The sequence below is a fragment of the Cricetulus griseus genome (genome assembly GCF_003668045.3).
Source record: "Cricetulus griseus strain 17A/GY chromosome 1 unlocalized genomic scaffold, alternate assembly CriGri-PICRH-1.0 chr1_1, whole genome shotgun sequence".
Classification (NCBI taxonomy): domain Eukaryota; kingdom Metazoa; phylum Chordata; class Mammalia; order Rodentia; family Cricetidae; genus Cricetulus; species Cricetulus griseus.
The window spans coordinates 1,636,642-1,657,566 of NW_023276807.1; the positions used below are offsets into that span (position 1 = coordinate 1,636,642).

General features: G+C 42.4%; 1 long non-coding RNA gene across 1 annotated transcript; it reads left to right on the forward strand.

Moving 5' to 3' along the window:
* Nucleotides 1-1,015: 1,015 nt before the first annotated feature.
* On the forward strand, nucleotides 1,016-1,879 carry LOC118239733. Its single transcript, XR_004772589.1, has 2 exons — nucleotides 1,016-1,104; nucleotides 1,517-1,879. It is a non-coding gene; the product is annotated as an uncharacterized LOC118239733 (long non-coding RNA).
* The last annotated feature ends 19,046 nt before the right edge of the window (nucleotides 1,880-20,925 follow it).

The window sequence follows — 20,925 nt, forward strand, 5'->3', positions numbered from 1 at the left end:
AGTTTCAGGGAGTCAGAGTCCATGACGGCGGAGCAAAGGCATGGTGGCAGGAACAGCTGAGAGCTTACACCTTGATTCCCAAGTTGGGGTCAGAGAAAGAGACACTGAAAATGGCCTGAGTCTTTTGAAACCTCAAATCCCACCTGCAGTGCACACCTCCTTCAACAAGACCACACCTCCTAATCCTTCCCAAACAGTTCCACCAACCGTGACCAAGTATTCAAGCATATAAGCCAATGGGACCATTCTCACTCAAACCACTTCACCATCCTGCACGCCCATCACACCCCATCCCAGGCTTCTTGTTTTGCTTTTACTGTAATTCTTCTCTGTGGCCAACTGAGAATCACCATGCTCGGGGATTCTATTGTTACTGTTTTCAAATGTGTATTTTATTTTTAATTGAATGTGCATGGGTGTGCACACACATGCGTATAGGCAGAATCCAGAAGAGGGCATTGGATCTCCTGGCGTTGGTAGTTGTGAACCACCAACTTGGGTGCTGGGAACTGAACTTGGCTCTTCTGCAAGAGCAGTACTCACTCCTAACCACTGAGCCTTCTCGCTGACATCCTGCTATGTTTTTAGAGCCTGGACTGGCATCAAGTTTGTGATCCTCCTGTCTCAGACTCCCAAATGCTTGCACTATAGGCTACTCCACCATGCATAGCTCCCCTCCCCAACAGTGCAGCCTTGCACATACTAAGCAAGCTCTTTATTGAGCTACATCTCCAAATACATATTGTCAGTCCTATGATCCTAGTGATTAAAAATAGCATAAAGATCCACTAACCAAACTTTGCTTTAGAGCCTCTTTCTACGATTTGAAACTCCATGTTAAGTATTTGCTATGCCATGGGCAAACACTAACAAGTCACAGTGAGTGTCTTGTTCTGCTCTATATAGCTTCACCCACTGGCCTGGGAAGTTTATTCCATGATGAGTCAGTGTAAAACAACTTTTTTTTTTGCTTGAAATTAAATAAACACCAGGAGATTAGTTTTCCTTCTGTCACTGAAAGGGCAGACTAAAGAACACAGGTCAGAGCTCAAGGATGCTGCAGAATGCCTTGGAGGTGCATCTTAATAATGCCGCTTCCCACAGGTACCAGGCACACAAGCCCTGCTCTTTTCATGCCTGTTAAGTTTTACGACTCATTTGTTCTCTTCATGAATAGTATCTTGACAGCGTGCTCATAGGCAAGTGGAACCAATGGCGTGAAAGCTAAGCTGCATTGTATTTAAGAAATTATTTATTGTGATTATTGTATGTGTGGTGGGATGGAAGCATGCACCTGTGGAGGCCTGAGGACAACTTCAGGGGGCCAGCTCTCTCCTTCCACCTCTTCTATCTTTTCATGGGTCAAACTCAGGAGGTTGCATTCACCTGGCCACCATTTTTACCCTTGTAGTCATCTCCAGGCATCTTCCTTTGTATTGCTTTTACAGCTTCTGTATATGCACACGCATGTGTCCGGGGTGGGTATGCTCACCTGTGCCTGTGTGTGTGCCCACAGAGGCCAGAGATGGGATCAGACATCTTGACGAGAAGGTGACCAGTTCTGCTCAGCCTTGTGCTCCCACCAAAGTGTTCACTACAGGCCCCAAACCACCACCAACCAGCGATGGACAGAAATGTCTGCATCTGTGAGCCAAGATGGAAATGGACATTTCCTCTTTGTAAGTTCCTTGTCTAGGTCTTTGTGACAATGGCAGAAAGCTGACCAACACATGTCAGTGAGCACAGACTTACAGCATTGCTTTTAAAGACTAGTAGTCCATTGTACATTTACTCAACCACCCCCATCATTTCAAACAGTTCTTACACGCTCTTGATTGTTTTTTGAAAAGGCAATAAATCTTATTGACTGGCTTCGTAATGCTTTCCTCCAGAGAATTCTGAACCCTAAATCTTCCCTGTGCATTTTTGATCGTTTAAATATTTGTAGACTGTCAGCTGAGCCAAGGAAGTAGGAGCCAGACTTTTATAAGCTATTGAAAAGAGAGAATGGGTCACTTGGAACTGTGATTTTTCTTATAAAATTTTGAACTTGATAATTTCACAGACCCATCATGTTTGGTGAATTTCTTCAGTTGTTTCCAAACTCACTAAGATCAGTGCGGCATAATGTTGTAATGTTTTAGCGATGACTGTACTAGTTTTGAATGGCAACCAAGTCTGTAATTACCAGGGTGTGGCTATCCAGTCATAGGAGTAAACACACATCCACCCAAGTCACCGTTGATGCTTCACTAAGACAACAAGGCAGAGCAACAGGAAATCAAGTAGTAGAGATGTCTAGAAAAGTATTCAGCTGGAATATAATGCTTTATCAGCAAGAGGGTGATTATAAAAAGCAAGAGGAAAGATGGAACTCTTATCTGGGAAGACTTGAAGGTTCTATGATGGAATGTCTTTGGTGGGGTCATTGTCTTGGTTAGGGTTACTCTTGCTGTGATGAAACACCATGGCCAAAAGCAACATGGGAAGGGAAGGGTTTATTTCACTCGTAGTGTCATAAAACAGTTCACCATCAAAAACAGTGAGGCAGGAACTGGAGGCAGGAGCTGATGCAGAGGCCATGGAGGGGTGATGTTTACTGGCTTGCTCCCCATGGCTTGCTCAGCCTGCTTTTTTATAGAACCCAGGACCACCACCAATCACAAATGGATCGGGTCCTTCCCCATCAATCACTAAGAAAATGTGCTGCACCCAGGTGTTCGGGAGGCATTTTCTTAATTGAGGTTGCCTCCTTCCAGATAATACTAGCTTATGTCAAGTTTACATGAAACTAACCAGCACAACCATTTTGAAAAGAAGTGTAGGAATCTTGGCATGATGGCTCATGCTTGTAGTCTTAGAAGTTGAGAGGCTGAGGCAGGAGGACTGCTGTGAACTGGAGGATAGCCTAGACTACATAGTGAGTTCCGTGCCAGCATGAGCAACAAGACACATTCATAGACTGGAACATCTACGGCTATGAGCTAAAATAAACAGTTAAAGCTGCTCTTTGGAGTTTCCACTTATCTACCATGCTTCCCATGTACAGACCACCACCCCGCTGTTACTGGGTAAGTCCTAGCTTGGAGTGCTAGAGCCTTTGTTCCATAATAAGGAGACCTTGGCATTGATAAGAACAATTATGAGTGAGACACCACACCTTTGCCATAGGATCCTGGGGAAATACTTGAAATATTAAAAAAAAGCAAAATATCTACTTTTCATCTGAGACATGCTCATGTATGAAAGGAATGACCGTGGTGATATGCACAGCCCCATCTGAAAGCCTGAAAGCTTTTGTGTGTGCTACAACAGAAGTTTTGCTTTCCGATGAGAAATAATTGCCACAAAATGTAGATGCTTTCAATTTTTAAAATAGTTTTTAAAGGAAAAAATCGTTTCCTTCAAGGTTCAAAATGATTCTTAGGCAAATTAATGTACATGAAGAATAACTTGAGCAGGACAATAAGCACAAGGGGCTGTATTGTCAAATTGTCGACAGCGCATGGTTTAAATTTTGAGAACATTGTGAAAGGTTTATTGCAATATATGTAACATACTCGAGGGCACATTAAATTTCTATTTTCAATCACTCGGGCTTCACATTCTTGGTATTTATTTGCTTCAAAGAGAAATCTTTCTTCTTCCAAATCATTGCACAGCTTCCCAGGGAGAACTTGTATAGATGTTTTGTTACTTTTAAGTCTTAAAAAAAAAAAAAAATCCTCCATCAGACTCAGAGACTTTCGAAGTGTTTCAGACAACACTGCAGAATTCAGCAGCATGAGTCAACTCCATGTACGGTTCCCTTACTGTTAACCTAATTGGTAATTGTTAACTTAAGTGGTCACATTGGAGGAGCAGGCATGGTCCTATCAAAGAACAAAGGATGGTAATTAGTGTCAAAATCTTTGAACCTAGTACAATCATTGTAACAATTGATCTGGGAGAATAAGATACAAATAATGGAAAACATTGCTTTCCATTTCTTTATTTATTGCATGTGGTGCTTGTCTATGCCCCGGGGCACTTGTGGAGATCAGAGGACAACCTGCAGGAGTTGGTTCTTTCTTTCCACCATGTGGCATCTGGGGATTAAACTGAGGTCATCAGGTTTAGCAGCAAGCATCTTTACCTGCAAAGCCACCCCACTAGCTCAAAAGTTCTTTTTAATTACAAAGAGAGACTACACTAATTGAATAGTCTACTAAAACTATCATGTAGTTGGCATTTTCTTTGGGCCACCAACGAGCTCCCACATAAAGACACAGAGATTTATTATTAATTATGAATGCTTGGTCTTAGCTTAGGCTTGCCCCACTAGCTCTTTTAATTTAATTCAACCTGTTTCTATTCATCTGTGTTTTGCCTCATGGTTTTTTACCTTTCTTTCATTCTGTATGTCCAACTTACCTGGTTCCTCCATGTCTTAGTGTCTGGTCCCTGGTATCTCCTCTCTCCTTCATGGCCTAAATTCCTCCTCTTACTTACTCTCCCTGCCTGGGAATCCTGTCTGTACCTCCTCCCTCATTATTGGCTGTTCAGCTTTTTATTAGACCAGTCAGGTGCCTTAGGCAGGCAAGGTGAAACAGCAACTTATCTTTACATAGTTAAACAAATACAGCACATCTTTGCATAGTTAAACAAATATTCTGCAACACTATTACATTAAAACAAATGTACAAATGAAAAACTAGAATAGAACAGAAACAATACATATATGTATATATACACATATATATGCATATATATGCATGCCATGTGTAATACAATAAGGAAAGGAAGAACCATTCCAAAATATTTAACATTTTAGGCCAGGTGCCTCCAACACTCAGGAGACTAAGACAGGAGAATCCTGAGTTCAAGGCTAATCTGGACCTCATAGGGAGTTCCATACCAGCCTAGGGTACATCATGAGACCCTGTCTCAAAAATAAAACAAAGCAAAATGCTTTTCAATTTGTAAAAAAGGATCTTAGATCATTCCTTCATACTATAGACCAAAATGAATCTTGGCTGAATTCAAGAGTAGTTATTAAATAACTGAAAAATCAGAAGAAAATAGAGTTGAATATACAGCAATCCTCTTGAAGGTGATTACTTTTTATACTTTGGAGCAAATAAAATAAAATAAATCCCCCAAACGGACAAACAAAAAACCTCCAAAGAAAATAAAAGCACTTTTGTAAAGTGACCAAATCAATATGTAACTATGACTGATCACAATAAGCTCCCCAAATCTTGGTGAGTACGAAGTCAGAAACAAGCATAGGCAAGGAATAAAGGCATGGAGGAGGATTTGGTACCCGCAACAGGTAAGGAGAGAGTATATGACATTTCTAAAGCAATGATTCCTCAAACAAAGGAAGCACGAGGATTTTGTTCTGGGAGACTAAATAACCTCACTGTTGAAGAAGGCACAATCCTGAGCAGTCGCAATTTAAGGGCATAGTTTAAAAAGGAAAGATTTCTTGTCATATTTCGCTCCAGGTCATGAATATTTGTTCCAGAGGTTAAAATGGTGGGCAGGAACACTTGGTATATGCTCAACTTGTGTGGTCAAGATGGCAAGCAAATGCCTTTGAGTATGTCCTAGTTGCTGGTCTATTGCTGTCAAGAGACACCATGACCAAGACAGCTTTTATAAAAGAAAACATTTAAGTGCGGGGTGGGACTTGCTGTAGTTTTAGGTGTTTAGTCTATTATCAACACGGAGGGGAGCGTGGTGTTATGCATGGTGCTGGAGCAGCAGCTGAGAGCTTTGCATCTTGGTTGGTAGGAAAAGCACAAAAACTTTGGAGCTTCAAAACCAAAAGCCAGTGAGCAAGGATGGGAGATAGAGAATGCATATATCCAAGTCAAATGGGAAAAGTGTAGCTTTAGACACGCGTAAGAGTAAAGTGGGAGATCTTGGAGAAAATTATTGATTGAGGATGTATTTTTTTCCTCATCATCTCTTGTCATTTTCAACTTTTCTTTGTTTCAATTACCATGCTTGTAGATGATACACATATTTTGTATATTTTTGAGACAGAGTCTCTCTCTCCACCTAGCTCAGACTGGCTTTGAACTATCCTGTTTCAACCTCCCATTTTCTGGAATCACAGCACATTGAGTGATATACATTTTTAAAGTGGGTCTCATGTGGCCCAGGGTAGCCTCAAGCTCACTATGTAGCTGAAGGTCATCTTGAACTTCTGATCATCCAAGTGTTAGTACTGTAGATATGTCCACCACCCAGTGTATGCAATGCCGAAGATTGAACCCATGGCCTCAAGCTTGCTAGACAAGCACTCAATCAATGCAACTTCATCCTCAGCTCTGATACACGTATCTTCAATCCTGACCAACAGTAAATACCAGAGCACTAAAAGCTATACTCTTTATTGTTGTCCACTGGGTCATGGCCAGGATGTTAGGACTTCCAGTTTTTTCTCACTCCAATGGAATGACTCATTCTTTCTGTTTTCCTCAGTAACTCATCACTATTCTCCCCATCCCAGCTGCCTTTCTTATAACATAAAAAAAATAAACTTCATTGTTTTTTTTAGCTGCCCTGCAGGAGTAATCAATGTCTTTAGAACCTTTGATATCCCTGTTTAAAGAGGCCTAGCATGAACTTCTCACTGGCATCCACTAGCCAGCCTCTCATCTCCACTGTGACACCAAGTGTCCAAAGAAGCAGTCCAAAGCAGCTAATCTACTCACAACTAGCAATTTGGTCCGGATTTAATTCTATTAAATGGATGCTCATCTTTCTTAGCAATTCCTAGCTTGATCGGTATGTAAGGCATCTAGTTCTGTGGAATTCCTCCAAGGGAAGTTCCCAACCCTTGATATTTAGCTGGGAAGACCCGTACAGCCACACAATAATATTCTGCTATCCCTGAGTGTATTTACAAAACACGAGCAATTTGTTCATGCTCCACCACTGCCTCATGTTTACCATTTGTCAGTTTCCGTGTAATACGTACTTATCGCATGGCCAATTTAAAGCTCGGACAGTTCGCACCATTGCTCACTGGCTTTCAGTTTTAAAGCTTCGGTCTTTTTTTCCCCCTATGATGTCCACAGTTCAGTAAAACTACATAGTGACCATAATTACTTGACTTAAGCATTATTTTTATTGCTCCCGAAATCAACACATTGTTGGAAGGAGAGGTGTTTGGGGCTCACCATTATTGCAGTAAGTACTCTACCATACGGGTACATACATGCAGAGTCAGACCATGGTAACACACACCTTTAATCTCAGCACTTGGGAGGCAGAGACAGGTGGATCTCTGTGAGTTTGAGGCCAGCCTGGTCTACAGAACAAGTTCCAGGACTGCCAGGGCTATAGAGAGAAACCCTGTCTTGAAAAACCAAGGTGGGTGGGTGTGGGGAGCCTAGACAGTAGTGAAATTTAGGGAATAAGGAATGAGTTTTGAGTACATTCACTCCTGTTTTAATATACTTTTCAACCTATAAATCCATGGTTTAATTCTTAAGAAATATTGTGTGTTATATACCTTACAATATCCTGGCTCTTGAACAAGCCATCTGTAGCACACCGCTGGTTTTAAATTTACCTCAGAGTCTGGAACAAAACCTTAGTTTGGAAGCTAAGGAGTGGTTCTTGTATCTAAAGCAATTCTTGACCCAAATACACAGACATTCATCTGGATTAGGTTATCAGAAAACACAATGATTGCATGTGTCTGGTATTGTGCCAGGCTATTATGTCACAAGCAAAATTAAGAATCTTCCCACTTCCTTCCCCATTTCAATAAAAAGCCCCCCCCTTTTTTTCTAGGTTTTCAGGCCAGAATTCTTACTTGTCACCTTCAGCTACCTCTTCCTCTCACCCCTGATGGCTCCACTTCCAAACAACATCCAGGTGCCCAATCCCTCCCTTCCTCCACCATGACCAGCCTGTGCGAGCTACCATTCTTTCCTCTTGAGAGCACTGCATTCCATGCCCAAATGGCCTCTCTCACACCCTTGCAACAGGAGTGTATACAGAGAAAGCAGAAGTCAGGGGCCCTTTAAAGCTGTTACTTGTACTTTTCTTCTGCTCAGCATTTTCTGACAGTCTCTTGCCTCACGCCAAGAAAAACTAGAGTCTTCCCAGTGGTCCAGGAACCCCACCTTACTGGCATGCCTCCTTACTCTTCTGACACCACCTACTTCTCAGCTCACACCGCTCAACCATGTGTGTGCTCCTTCCCTGTCCCTGCTGGGATAATTCGACAGAGTCTGAGTCTGCTGTACTCTGTGTAGCCTTCTTCAAAGACCTATGTGACTCTTCTGTGATTATTTATTTATTTTGTTAACCCCTGCAACTCTGAGGATGAAACTCAAAGTTAGCTCAGCAGTCTACCGAGTCAGCCAGCTCCCCCCCCCCCCCGCCCCTATTTATTACCATTTTCCTCAGTACAGGTTTTAAAATTCTGTGTCTACTTATTACCCGCAGAATTCCCCACTTGAATTTTCCACATAGACTCATTTCCATGAACTTACTGTGTGTTTTACCCCTTGACTGTCCCCTCCCACCCCACCCCCACTAGAACATAAGCTACACAAAGCCTTTGTCTGTATTATTCACTAAGAATTCTTCAGTGTCTAAGATACTCCCTGGTGTGTTAGGTGCTTAACATATTTTTTGAATGAGGGAATAAAAAATGTGTCATCGAAGAAGCTGAAGTTTGATTGTGGGTACATTTGTAACCAGCCTAGCTACGCTTCCTGATTTTGGACTCTAGTCTCCTGGTTACTAATCCCTAACATTGTTGCCAAGCATCTGTAGTTCTGACAAAGCCAGCAAAGATCCCTGTCAGTTCCTGGCCCAGCCCTGGATCTTGGGTCTTTTTTGGCTGGAAATTTTGTGGTTCAGGTTACGTTTCATAAACACCGTTTTGTGTCTGTGTCTGAGCTTTGAATGCTGTTCCTTTTTTGAGAGACAGAGTGAGAGGATCTCATTACATTAGACCAAGCAGGCCTTCATTCAGGTCATGGTCCCCTTGCAGCGGCCTCTCAAGTGTTGGAATTACAGGAATTTACACACCTGGCTTCTGTTGCTACTTCCTTCCTTCCTTCCTTCCTTCCTTCCTTCCTTCCTTCCTTCCTTCCTTCCTTCCTACCTTCCTTCTTCTTCTTTTCTATTTTTTTGCTTTTAGGAAAGCACCAGTGTCCCTTATACATGTTAAGCTCTACACATCGAGCAATATCCCTGAGTCTGAGCTTTGGGTCTGATAGTATACTCTGCTGTGGCAGATTATATAACAAAGCACATTGTCATTACAATCTCTAAAAATTAAAATGAAAGCCAAGTGTGATAACATATGTCTTTGTCTTTAATCCCAGCACTTGGCAGGCAGAGGCAGATGAACCACAAGTTCAATATTAGCCCGTGCTGCATAGCAAGGGCAAGGTTAGCCTGGGCTACACAGTAAGGTCCTGTCTCAAAATAAACAACCCAAAACTTAAACTATGTGGTCATGTGAACTTGTAGTTCACAGATACTCGGGAGGCCAATGCAGGAAGAATGCTTGAGATCAGCCTGGATAACATGAGTTGTCATATTTTTAAAAATTAAAATGCTTTATTACAAAGGATAACAATTCTTTTGGTGATTGCATAGCAGACTAGTTTTCTGTCAAGCCTTCTACTATCTATATAAGATAAATGAAAATCCCTACAGAATTCAGGTTTCACACACACACACACACACACACACACACACACACACACACACACACACACGCTTGCACAATTAAACAGATTAGAGGCAGTCTGTCAGCTATTGTTAGATTTCAAGATCCCTGGCTACCTACACACCTTTCTTTAGCACTTTGCAAAAATCGTGGAGTAGCTAGGATCAACTGAGTAGTATCTCAGCTGTCAGCTTAGGTATTTGCTATCTAGTCAATACAGCATAGACACTCTGAATTCGTAAGCCACCTCTTGATTAGGAACAATGATGCTAATGAGAAGGATTTTCAACTGCCAACAACCCTGTGGTTTTCTTTAAGTATATGCCCCTGCACTGTTTCTGCAGAAGCTCTACGAAGAATAGAAATATAAATGGTGATCTTTTCCAAATAGAATCGATTTGGCCACAACTTGGAGACCTCTAGGTACTTAAAAATGCCAATAGAAACCATAAAAAGGACATTTCTCTTTTCATCACAACATTCTAGAGAGATTGAAAAGAAATCTTTTTACAGATTTGATACTGTTTCCCCGATCAACACTTCCTATTTGTGCGGCAACTGAGGGGAAACGGAATCAAATACTTCTTTTATGATCCTAGGGATAGAACTCGGGCCCTCACACATGCTGGGCAAGTGCTCTACCACTCAGCTACACTCCCCTCTCAAGCAAATAATCTACCATGTTTTCTTTATAATCGTATCTCTACAAACATGTCACATTAGCCAATGTTTCAGGAGAGAAACCTGGGGATTTTAGTTGCCAAAAATGACATTGCATCCTCTTATTCATTGGCTTAAAGTTTTTTTGTGGTTTTCTTTCCTTTTTTAAAATATTTTATTGTTGTTGTTTGAGACAGTGTTTCTCTGTGTAACAGTCCTGGGTGTCCTGGAATTCGCTCTGTACATCAGGCTGGCATGAGTCTGCCTCTGCCTCCCCAGTGCTGGGATTAAAAGTATACGTCACCACTGCCCGGCCTAGTTTACAGGTTTTATGAAATCACTCTGTATTACTAGAAAAACTGACAGTCTAAGTAATACTAAAAGATGATGAGGCAAGTGGTTCTCACAAGCTAGAGTGAGAGCTAAGAACAGAGACTAAGCCCCCGTCCCTGCCCCCGCCATTAGAGTGCAGGATGAAATTACTGAATTTCATAAAAACACTGGCAGCCTAAAGCTATAAGAATCTACCGAATATTAGTTCAGTTAATGTTTCATTAAAGGCCAGCAGAATAATTCAGTTTTTTTGTCTTAACCTAAAAAAAATCTCAAATTGAAATTCTTTATGAACATCATCATTTCATCTATTTCAATATTTATTTGTGAATTATGAAAGGACTTTGGTTAGCTGAACTCACTGGGAGTCCAGGAAAGAGAAGGGCATAAAAAGTCAGCAACAATCACCACTTTGCCAACAGGGTGTGAATCAGCGAGCCGGGGAGCTCAGTCCTCAGTGGGTTGATTAACTCAACATGGTCCATCCCATGTTCTTAAATAGACCAGGGAAGAGAAAAGAATAGAAGAGGATGGGGTTTGGGCATGCACCGTTTCACATTTAAGACATCTGTGGCCAACCCTGTAAGTGTTGATGAATGAGACCAGTCAAAATCCCGAAAGCAAGGGGCTTCTCACCAAATGAAAAGCCTAACAGATACAACACAAAAAGAAGTTCTCCTCATGATGTGAGTTGGTCCCCCTTCCCAGGCATTCATACATCTTCAAAGATGTGAGCATTTTGCCCTACCGAGAAGGGATATAAAATTAATGCAGACTTCCTTCCTTCCTTCCTTCCTTCCTTCCTTGAGTCGGGGTTTTTCCTGTAGTTTTGGAGCCTCTTGATTTATAGTCCAGGCTGGCCTTGAACTCACAGAGATCCACCTGTCTCTGCCTCCCAAGTGCTGGGACTAAAGGCGTGCGCCACCACCGCCCAGCCATGCAGACTTCCTTAATCATAATTTTTTCTTCAGGGCCTGGTGCCTCAAATTTGTAATTCCAGCATTTTGTAGTCAGAGGCAGGAGGATTACTATGAGTTTGAGGCCTTCCTAAGCTGCATAGTGAGTTCTGCATTAGCCTGGGTTAAAAAGTGAGATCCCGTGGGGGTCACCATGAAGAACTGTTTTAAAGGGTCACAGCATTAGGAAGATTGAGAACCACTGCTCTACCAAAAAGGTAGGCCCCAAATGAGTAAAGACTTCATTTCTTTGTACTTTTTTTCTTCTGATAACACATTTGTAGGTGAAGAAACCTTTTTAATATAGCATCCCTGCTTTTAATTAAACTAATATATTTTAGGATGCCACATAGTTCGATGCTCTTTCATCCTCTCCCTCTCTTCCTTCCTTCCTCTCCCCTCCTGTAGATGGATTTTTCTTTGGGCCACCAGGTCACAAGAAACAACACAGAGACTTATTCATTATGAAAACTTGGCTGATAGCTTAGGCTTGTTACTAACTGGCTTTTGTAACTTAAATTAACCCATTGTTTTTAATCAGTCTACTTTTGTCTCATGGCTTCATCACCTTTACTCTGCACTGCCCACGCTGCTTCCTCTTTGTCTGTCTGGCAACTCCTGGCATCTCCCCTCAATCCCACCTTCTTCGTCCCAGTGTTCTCTATGCCTCGAAAATCCTGCCTAGCTATTGGACGTTCAGTTTTTTGTTAAACCAATCCAGTGACATATCTTCATACAGTGTAAAGGAATATTCCACAACACCTTCCCTCTGCCTTTTCAACAGTGGTTTTCAACTCGTGGGTCACAACCCCTTCGAGGGTCAAAGGAGGCTTTCACAGGCGTCTCATATCAGATATCCTGCATATCAGATATTCACCTTATGATTCATAACCGTAGCAAAATTATGAAGTAGCAACAAAAATAATTTTATCGTTGGGGTCACCATACATGAGGAATTCACTAAAGGGTCACAGCATGAGGAAGGTTGAGAACCACTGCTTTATAGCAATCTGGAGAGTTGAATTTCTCTTTTTACAGATTGAGCGACCTCAGATCCTTATAGATTATTAACCTAAGATTCCACAGACCAAATAGTCTAGATCTAGGCTCAGATTCTAGGTCTAAAACCATTTTACATATGTATATGTATATGTATATGTATATGTATATATGTATATATATTATTTTAGAGGCACTCATATTCACATATCCAACCCCCATTCCCTCGACTTCCCATCCTCCCATGTCCCCCCCCAACTCCCCCCCAACCTACCTCCCCACCTCACTCCAGGGATAGTGAGGCCCACCATGGGGGACCATCAAAGTCTGTCATATCATTTCGGGGAGGGCCTAGGCCCTCCTTGCTGTACCTGGGCTGCAATAGTATCCCTCCATAGGGAATGGGCTCCCAAAGTCCATTTGTGCTCTAGGGTTAAAGACTGGCTCTACTGTTAGAGGTCCCATAGACTGTCTTGGCCTCCTAGCTGGCACCCACTAGCCATTCAGAGGGCTTGGTTCAGTCCAATGCTAGTTCTTCAGCTTTACGACTAGGGTGTGCGTGCTCTCACTAGGTCAGGTCAACTGTTTCTGCAGGTTTCTCCAGCACCGTCTTGGCTCCTTTGCTCATCCCTCCTCCCTCTCCACAACTGGATTCCAGGAGTATGGTTCAGTGCTTAGCTGTGGGTGCCTGTTTCTGCTTCAAACAGCTACTGGATGAAGGCTGAAGGCTCTAGGAATGATAACCAAGGTAGACATCAGTCTCATTATAGTGGAAGGGTATCAAAGGCAGCCTCTCCACCACTGCCTAGTTGGGGTCATCCCTGTGGATCCCCTAACATTTACAACATTCTTTATGGAGTGTGTCACAAAGGCCATGGTGTGTGTGTGTGTGTGTGTGTGTGTGTGTGTGTGTGTGTGTGTGTGAGTGTGTGTGTGTGTGTGTGTGTGTGTGTAGAGAGAGAGAGAGAGAGAGAGAGAGAGAGAGAGAAAGAGAGAGAGAGAGAAGAGGCCATGGTGTCTGTGTCACAAGAGGCTGTGGTGCTATTTGATTTTTTTCCATTGAGGGGAGTTTTTAGATAGACTTTAGACTTCTTTTTGTTATTATTGTTTTTGTGTTTGTTTGTTTGTTTGTTTGTGATAGGGTCTCACTCTATAGTGAGGCTGGCCTGGAACTTCCTATATAGCTGAAGATGACCTTAAATTTATGGCAATCCTCCTACCTCAACCTCTTAAGTGCTGGGATCACAGGCGGGAACTGCCACACTGGGCTTAGATTTCTTTTAAAGAAATAGATGAAGGAATTTTTGTGGCTTGTTTATTTCCCTCACACATTTCTTCAGCAGCATATATGCTTAAGGCAGTAGATTATTAGTCTTTTGATGGCAGTAAAAGACAAATGCATTTCTTCAAGCATCTGGATACCATATTCTTGTTTGTTTGGAGTTCAACAATAAGTTGCACATAATAGTTTTGGGCAAAATCCTAAAGTTAGAACTGTGAGCCAACCATGCTTTAGATAAATAATATTCCACACTTTCCAACATAAGGAAGAAGGTGCATGGGAATAAATTGAGCTACAACTTAAAAAAAAGATTTATTTAGTTTTTTAATGTGTATAAGTATTTGTCTATGTGCTTGTATGCACATCAGCATCATAGTTGTGTCTGGTGCCCTTGGAGGCCAGAAGTGGGCATCGGATCTCCTCAAACTGGAATTGAAAGTCTTCATGTGAGTGCTAGGAACCGGACTCAGCTCTTTTGCAAGTATTCCTAACCACTGAGCCACCTCTCCAGACCCAGGCTACAACTTTGGATGTTAGTGAATCCCATTGCTCTCACTAAATAAAGTCTTATTATTGTTATTAGTGTGTGAAAGCATGCACACACATAACACAGTGCATATGTGGAGGTTAAAGAATGCCTTGCAGGGGTCAGTTCTTTCCAGTGTGGCTTCTGGGAACCAAACCTGGATAATCTGCAAGTTCAGTACACATTCTTAACCCATCACCAGCCATCTCTCAAGCCCCAAAGAAATCATTTTTTTTTGTTTATTCCTCTGGAACCTGTGTGGGCTCATGGTGGTTCCCTCTGAGCTATTAGTATAAAGCTCTGCACTGTAGAGTCTACAGGATCAACTCTAGCCTTTGGTGTCTGCCCCATTCGTGGATTGATTCTATTACTTAACAGCCAACAAACATCTAGCAAACCACTCCCCAGCATTTTATTTTTCCCATGAGTAAGAAAGTGGAGTCTAGGAGGGTATTTTCCTCATAGGAAAATTGTGAGGATTAAGCAAGATGTTATAATATAATATTTGCACAGCACACAGCGCAACACCTTGCAAATTGCTGGCCTTCAATATTATTATTGACAGTATTTCTTTCAGAGTCGAGAGAAATCACTTACTTATTTTGTGGTGTTGGAGATCAAACCCAGGGCCTCATACATGCTGAGTAAGTGCTCTACCACATGCCCTTCCTTGGCTTAGAAAACTTCTTTAAATTACAGATTTAACATTCTTATGACCTTGTCAAAGGGTCTATTTCCATATGCAGCCTGCCAGATGGCCCACTTACAAATGAAACACCAACTGCACATATGATAAATTACATCAGTGAAGGTCAATGTCACATAGTAAAGAATGGGGGTGGCCATAAATAAGAATGTGAAACTAAAAAGAAAGAGGGAAAGGGAGGGAGGGAGAGAGAGGAGGTGAGAGAGACGGAGAGGGAGAGGGAGAGGGGGAGGGGGAGGGAGAGGCAGAGGGAGAGGGAGAGGCAGAGGCAGAGGCAGAGGGAGAGGCAGAGGCAGAGGGAGAGGGAGAGGGAGAGGCAGAGGCAGAGGGAGAGAACTCACAAACTCTGGGAAAGATTTCACTGAAGGGGCGAGCAAGCATAGGTCTCTTGACATGAGTGAGCTCGCAGGCATGTGCACCAGGGAAAGGACTTAAGTTCCTTTGACCACCCCCCCAATTGTACATTTGGGATGGTGATGTCTAATACACTGAGATTCCTGTGATAACAGAGACTGTACAGAGTGGGTCTCAGTGAGCTGTGGGCTTACTGTATTTAGTCCCCTCTCTTCCTCTTTGCCGGTCTTGGGAAAAGAAGAGTGACCCTGGACAAGGCTTGGAGGTATACGCCTTTATTTTATTTTTCAATTTTATTCTTTTGTGTATATGAATATTTTGGCTACATGTATGTTTGCATACCACACATGTGACTGTTGCCCACCAAGGTCAGAAGACAATATCAGAACCCCTGGAACTTGAGTTACAGATAGTTGTGAGCCACCATGTGGGTGCTGGGAATTGAACTGAAAGAGCAGCCAGTGGTCTTAACCACTGAGCCAACTCTCCAGCTCTGAGAGATGCCTTTAATCCCAGCATTAAGGAGGCAGAGGCAGACAGATTTCTGTTAGCTTAAGGCCAGTCAGAGCTACACAGCAAGAGAGCTACTCTCTCAAAATGAAAGCCAAAACAGACAAACAAACAACAGTAGCAAGAGGAAGCCCAGCTAGCAGGCAGGTTCATCAGAAACCTGTGTTCCATTCTACAAGGCGTACAGAGGTGCTCCATTCCTCATCTGTGTTGCTCCTACCTTTTCTTCCTTTCTATTCTTTCCTGCCTTCCCCCGGTACTCCATGACTTCGTACCACGATGGCCCCTCCTCACGGCAGTTCTTACACTACCCATCTCACCCTTCATCCCACCTACCACAGTCTCAATATAGGCGCTCCTTAGGGACTTTCCCTGCAGAAAAATGCTGATTCCACAAATAAAGTCCAGCAAAGGTATTGGCAAGATTTTATTTAGTTAGACATCAGTCCGTTGGCATTTTAACAGGGGCTTCCATGTTCCAGCCCAGAGGAGCAAACTATGTCAGGGTTTGTTGTGTCAAGACATAGCTAATGTAGGGAAGTGGGTTGAAAATACAGGGACTTTCCAGCCTAGTGCATAGCCCTTGCCTGTGTGTAATTGGAAGTGGCCCTGAATACAGATCAGGAAGTGGAAGCCATAAGCATTTATTGCCTAAATGACCCATCCTTCCAGTGACACCGTGGCCACTCCAGTTAGAGTCAACAAGAACTTTGGACTCTATATTAGCGCTCATCTGAAGGACTAGGATGTGGGAGGGGCAGATTTTGTGATGGAGGGAAAGAGAACTGCCTTTGGAGCCGGGAACCTTGACTTTCAATCCTGCCCTTCCATTAAGTATCCTTGTGGCCCACAGGACAGGCAGTTCTGTGCTTAGACCTCAATGAGTTCTCGGTGGCCAGAGAATTAGAGAAACTTGGGAGTCTTTTTCAGCTCACACCTTCTATGTTGATTTTTCCCTCCACTGTAAACTGAATGTCCTGGAGAGAAAATGGGCATTGCTAGGATTGTGGGTGTGGCTCAGTGGTAGAGTATGTGCTTAGCATGTAAAGCACTGGGTTCAATCCCAGGCATTGAAAAGAAGAGGCCATACTACACTGTAGTATTAAGAGAATTACATTGGACGGTCTACTGAGAGCATGGCTTCAAGAAAGGCAGACTGTGTTACCGATGTGGCAGCTAGGGTCCTTGAGATTGGATATTCAATTACCTCAGTTTCCCCATAAAGAAAGAGGAATATCTGTATTCTAATGCTGGTGAGGGTGAAGGCGCCACACCATATAAAAGCACCGAGTGCCGTATCCAAGTCCACCCAGTCCTTAGCACTCCATTGTACTAATAGCACGAGACTATTAGTCTCGTTTTCTTACTAAGTTAATCCTTGTTTCTGAACAAAACATCCACGGCAGAGGCCGTGAGGAGATCCAATCAGATGACAGGTACATTGCTTACAAGGTATTTACCATTCGTATCTGTTTTTAAAAGCCAATATGTGGAGTTGTACAGGTCCCATACTCTGGAGTACTTGGTGGACCCAAATCAGATGCCATGTTTTGGGTTTTCTTGTGCTCTCTCTGTATGTGTTTATTTGTTTTATAATCAAAAGAGCATTAAGGTGGGTGAGTAGGGAGGGGTTAGAGCATCTGGGAGGAGCTGGGGAAGGGGAAGAATAGGATCAAATTATATTGTATGAAAATTTCAAAACAAATAATAAAAAACATTTTTAAAAGTTGTATAGCTTTAATATTAAAATCCTCACTGTCATAGTCCACTCCCAGTAACGTGAGCCCGGGTGCCAGGCAGCACCTGAGCAATCCAACAATCATCGTTCCTGTGCTCTGGGAATGTGCAGTGGATATTTGTGCCCTCAAAACACTGGCCAAACAGGTACTTAGTCACACTCACCATAGACGATAATTAGGTTAAGTGTGAACTGTCCTGGATGGCACAGATCACCGGCGTCAATTTAATTTCTGTTGAGAAGCTCAGTCCAAAGATGGGGTCAAAACTATTCTTAAATCCAGGCACAAAATCTCTTCTAGCTCTTTTTGTTGTTGTTCTATTTTTTGATTCAAGGTCTCACTGTGAAGCTCAGGCTAACCTCGAACTCGTGATCCTCCTGTCTCAGTCTCCAGATGCTAGGATTACATGTGCCACAAAGCCTGATTCATATTAGGCTTTGAGCAAGAATAATTTAATAAATAATTGTTAGGATAAATCTTTCTGCCAAAAGCTGCCGAGCCCCACGGCCACGTGTGTGCTTTACGCCAGCCACCCGCCCAAGTTCTGCCCGCTGCGTGGATGGACACAATAATACACAGACTCCAATTAGGTACAAAGCTGCTTGGCCAATGACTAGGATTCTCATCTGTTAGCTCAGTCTTAATTATCATAAATCTATATATTGTATAAGACTTAACTTACAGAGGATGCCTTTCGCTGGCGCCCTCTCTTGCCGATGGCTCACATCCCGCCGCTGGAGGAGGCGAAGGGGAAAGGGGACACTTCCTGTTTCTTCTTGCTTAAATATGAGTCTCCTTGCTGTGTCACTTCCTTCCTGGATTACCACTTCTCTACTACATTTCCCAGAATCCTCTTTGACTCTTAGTCCTGTCTAACTTGCTGTCTCATTGGCCAAACAGTATTTTATTCAATAATCAATAAGATAAACATACACAATACATTCCCCATCAAATAATGTTAATTATTTATATTTTTTGAGATAGGGTCTGTAACTCAGGTTAGCCTCCAACTTTCTTTGTAGCTGAGACTGACTTTGAACTTCTGGTCCTCTACCTCCTAAGTGCCTGAATTACAGGCACACAGGTAAGGAAGAGAAAAAAACATGAAGTTGGGAAGGCAGGAAGGGAGTAGTGGATCTGGGAGGACTTGGAGAAGGGGAAAGAGTATGATCAAAATTTGTTATATGAAATTTTAAGAATGAATAAAAACATTTAAAAAAGTTGTGTGATTTTAACATCAAAATTCTTACTGCCGCAGTCCACTCCCAGTAACATGAGCCTGCCACACTCCCAGCCAGTTTATGCAGCCCTGGGAATCATACCCAAGGCCTCAAACATACTAGCTAAGCACTTGACAAGCTGAGCTACACCCCTGCCTAGCTATAAATATCTTAAGTCATTAAGAAGATGGAAAGAAAACTAATAGATGGTGACAAGGCAACTCATCATGACCCTTAAAGGGGCCCTCATTAATTCTTTACATCATGTCTGTCTGTTCAATTGATTCATATAATCTATTTTTCTGGTGTCAGTGGCTGTACCAACATATACTCCTGCTGGCATTTGAGCATCAGAATTATTCCAGATTCTTGCCAAAATAGCATCTTCTCCATCTCTCTCATTTGAACCATTTCGGGGGGCTCCAAGCGCTCCTGCACTGTGGGGTTAGTTTGTATCTAATTGTTTGGCAATAAAGTCAAGCACCCTTCATATTGTTTTTTTTGTGGGGGGGTTATTTAGAAGTCCTCTGTTGTAAAGTATCTATTCAAGTCTTTTGCCCAATTTTCTCTGGGTTTGCAAGAATTCTCTGTGTGTTTTGGCCAGCAGCTCTTTGGAATACATCATTCCAGAGCTCTTAATGGTGCTTGAGCAGCCTTAGTTCAAAATGTACTACTTTTGAGTAAATGGCCCCAGGAACAGAATTACCATGTTGTTCTTATTGTAATACCACAACAAACAAAAAAGTTTATTAGAATTCCTGTTTTCCCTTTTGTGAGAGGAGGAGTGTGTGTGTGTGTGTGTGTGTGTGTGTGTGTGTGTGTATCTAGGTCAGAAGTCAACTGTGGGTATTGTTCCTCAGGGCACCATTCATCTTAATTTCTGAGACAAGAGTCTCTGAACTGACCTGGAATTTGATGATTCAGCTAGGCTTACCAGCAAGCCCCATGGCTCTCTCTTGTCTCTGCTTCCCTTCTCCCCTTCTCCCTCCATGCTCATATTTTTAAAAACATTGGTTCTGGGTATCAAACTGAGGTTCCAATGCTCTTCTGGAAAGCATTTCACCCACTGAACTGGAAGACCCCAGGTTCAACTTAAGAAAGCAAGACATGAAAAAAAATAATATGGTACTTTCTGCTTAGGTTTTAAATTTTGTGAGGCAGAATCTCTTTGTACAGCTCAGGCTGGACTAGAGCTCACCATATAGCAGGGCAGGTCGTGAACTCTCAAGCCCAGGGATTCCAGGTAGGTGCCATCACATCCAGCCACTATGTCTTCTTATCATTTTCTGACTTGCCATTTTAGTTTGTCTTCTGAATGGTGGAATAGTTAAAGTTATTTAAATAGGATTGTACTCTGTCAACACAACACTAACATCAAAATCAAACAATAGCAAAAACACCAAGCAAAGGAAAAAAAACGCTATTTTAAAAAAATGTCTTAAGTAATGTTGGATGGGATGATTATTACATTAGTAGTAGGCTTTAAATTTATGCTATATTAATGCTCAAAGACTACTCTAGAGATTTTTCATTCTCTTGTCTTTTTTTCTCTTTTTTGAAACATGTAAGCTTTTAGTTTATTAGCTGTCTCCTTATAGATTGGCACCATCACAGCAGACCAAGCCACTGCGGAATCTCTACTCCTTTTGCTGTAGCCAGTCTCCACTAGATTTCTGCCAGCACTACCACTGGCCTTTGCAGCTCCCCAGATCTTCTTCATTCTGTTCATGCTTTCCTGTCTCTGTTTTCTGGACATAAATGTCAGGTCCCAAAGAAATCCCTGTCTCATTCAGTACCTGTGGCTCCTCCCACACTTCTCACCGGTGGCTCCGCCCCCACTTTAAACCTCTCCAGCCCAGGAACTGGGCTTCCCTCCCTCAGTTTCCGATTCCTATATAATCTAACCTTTTCTGCCTCTCTTGGCCTCTTGGTTCTTCTCTTTCTCT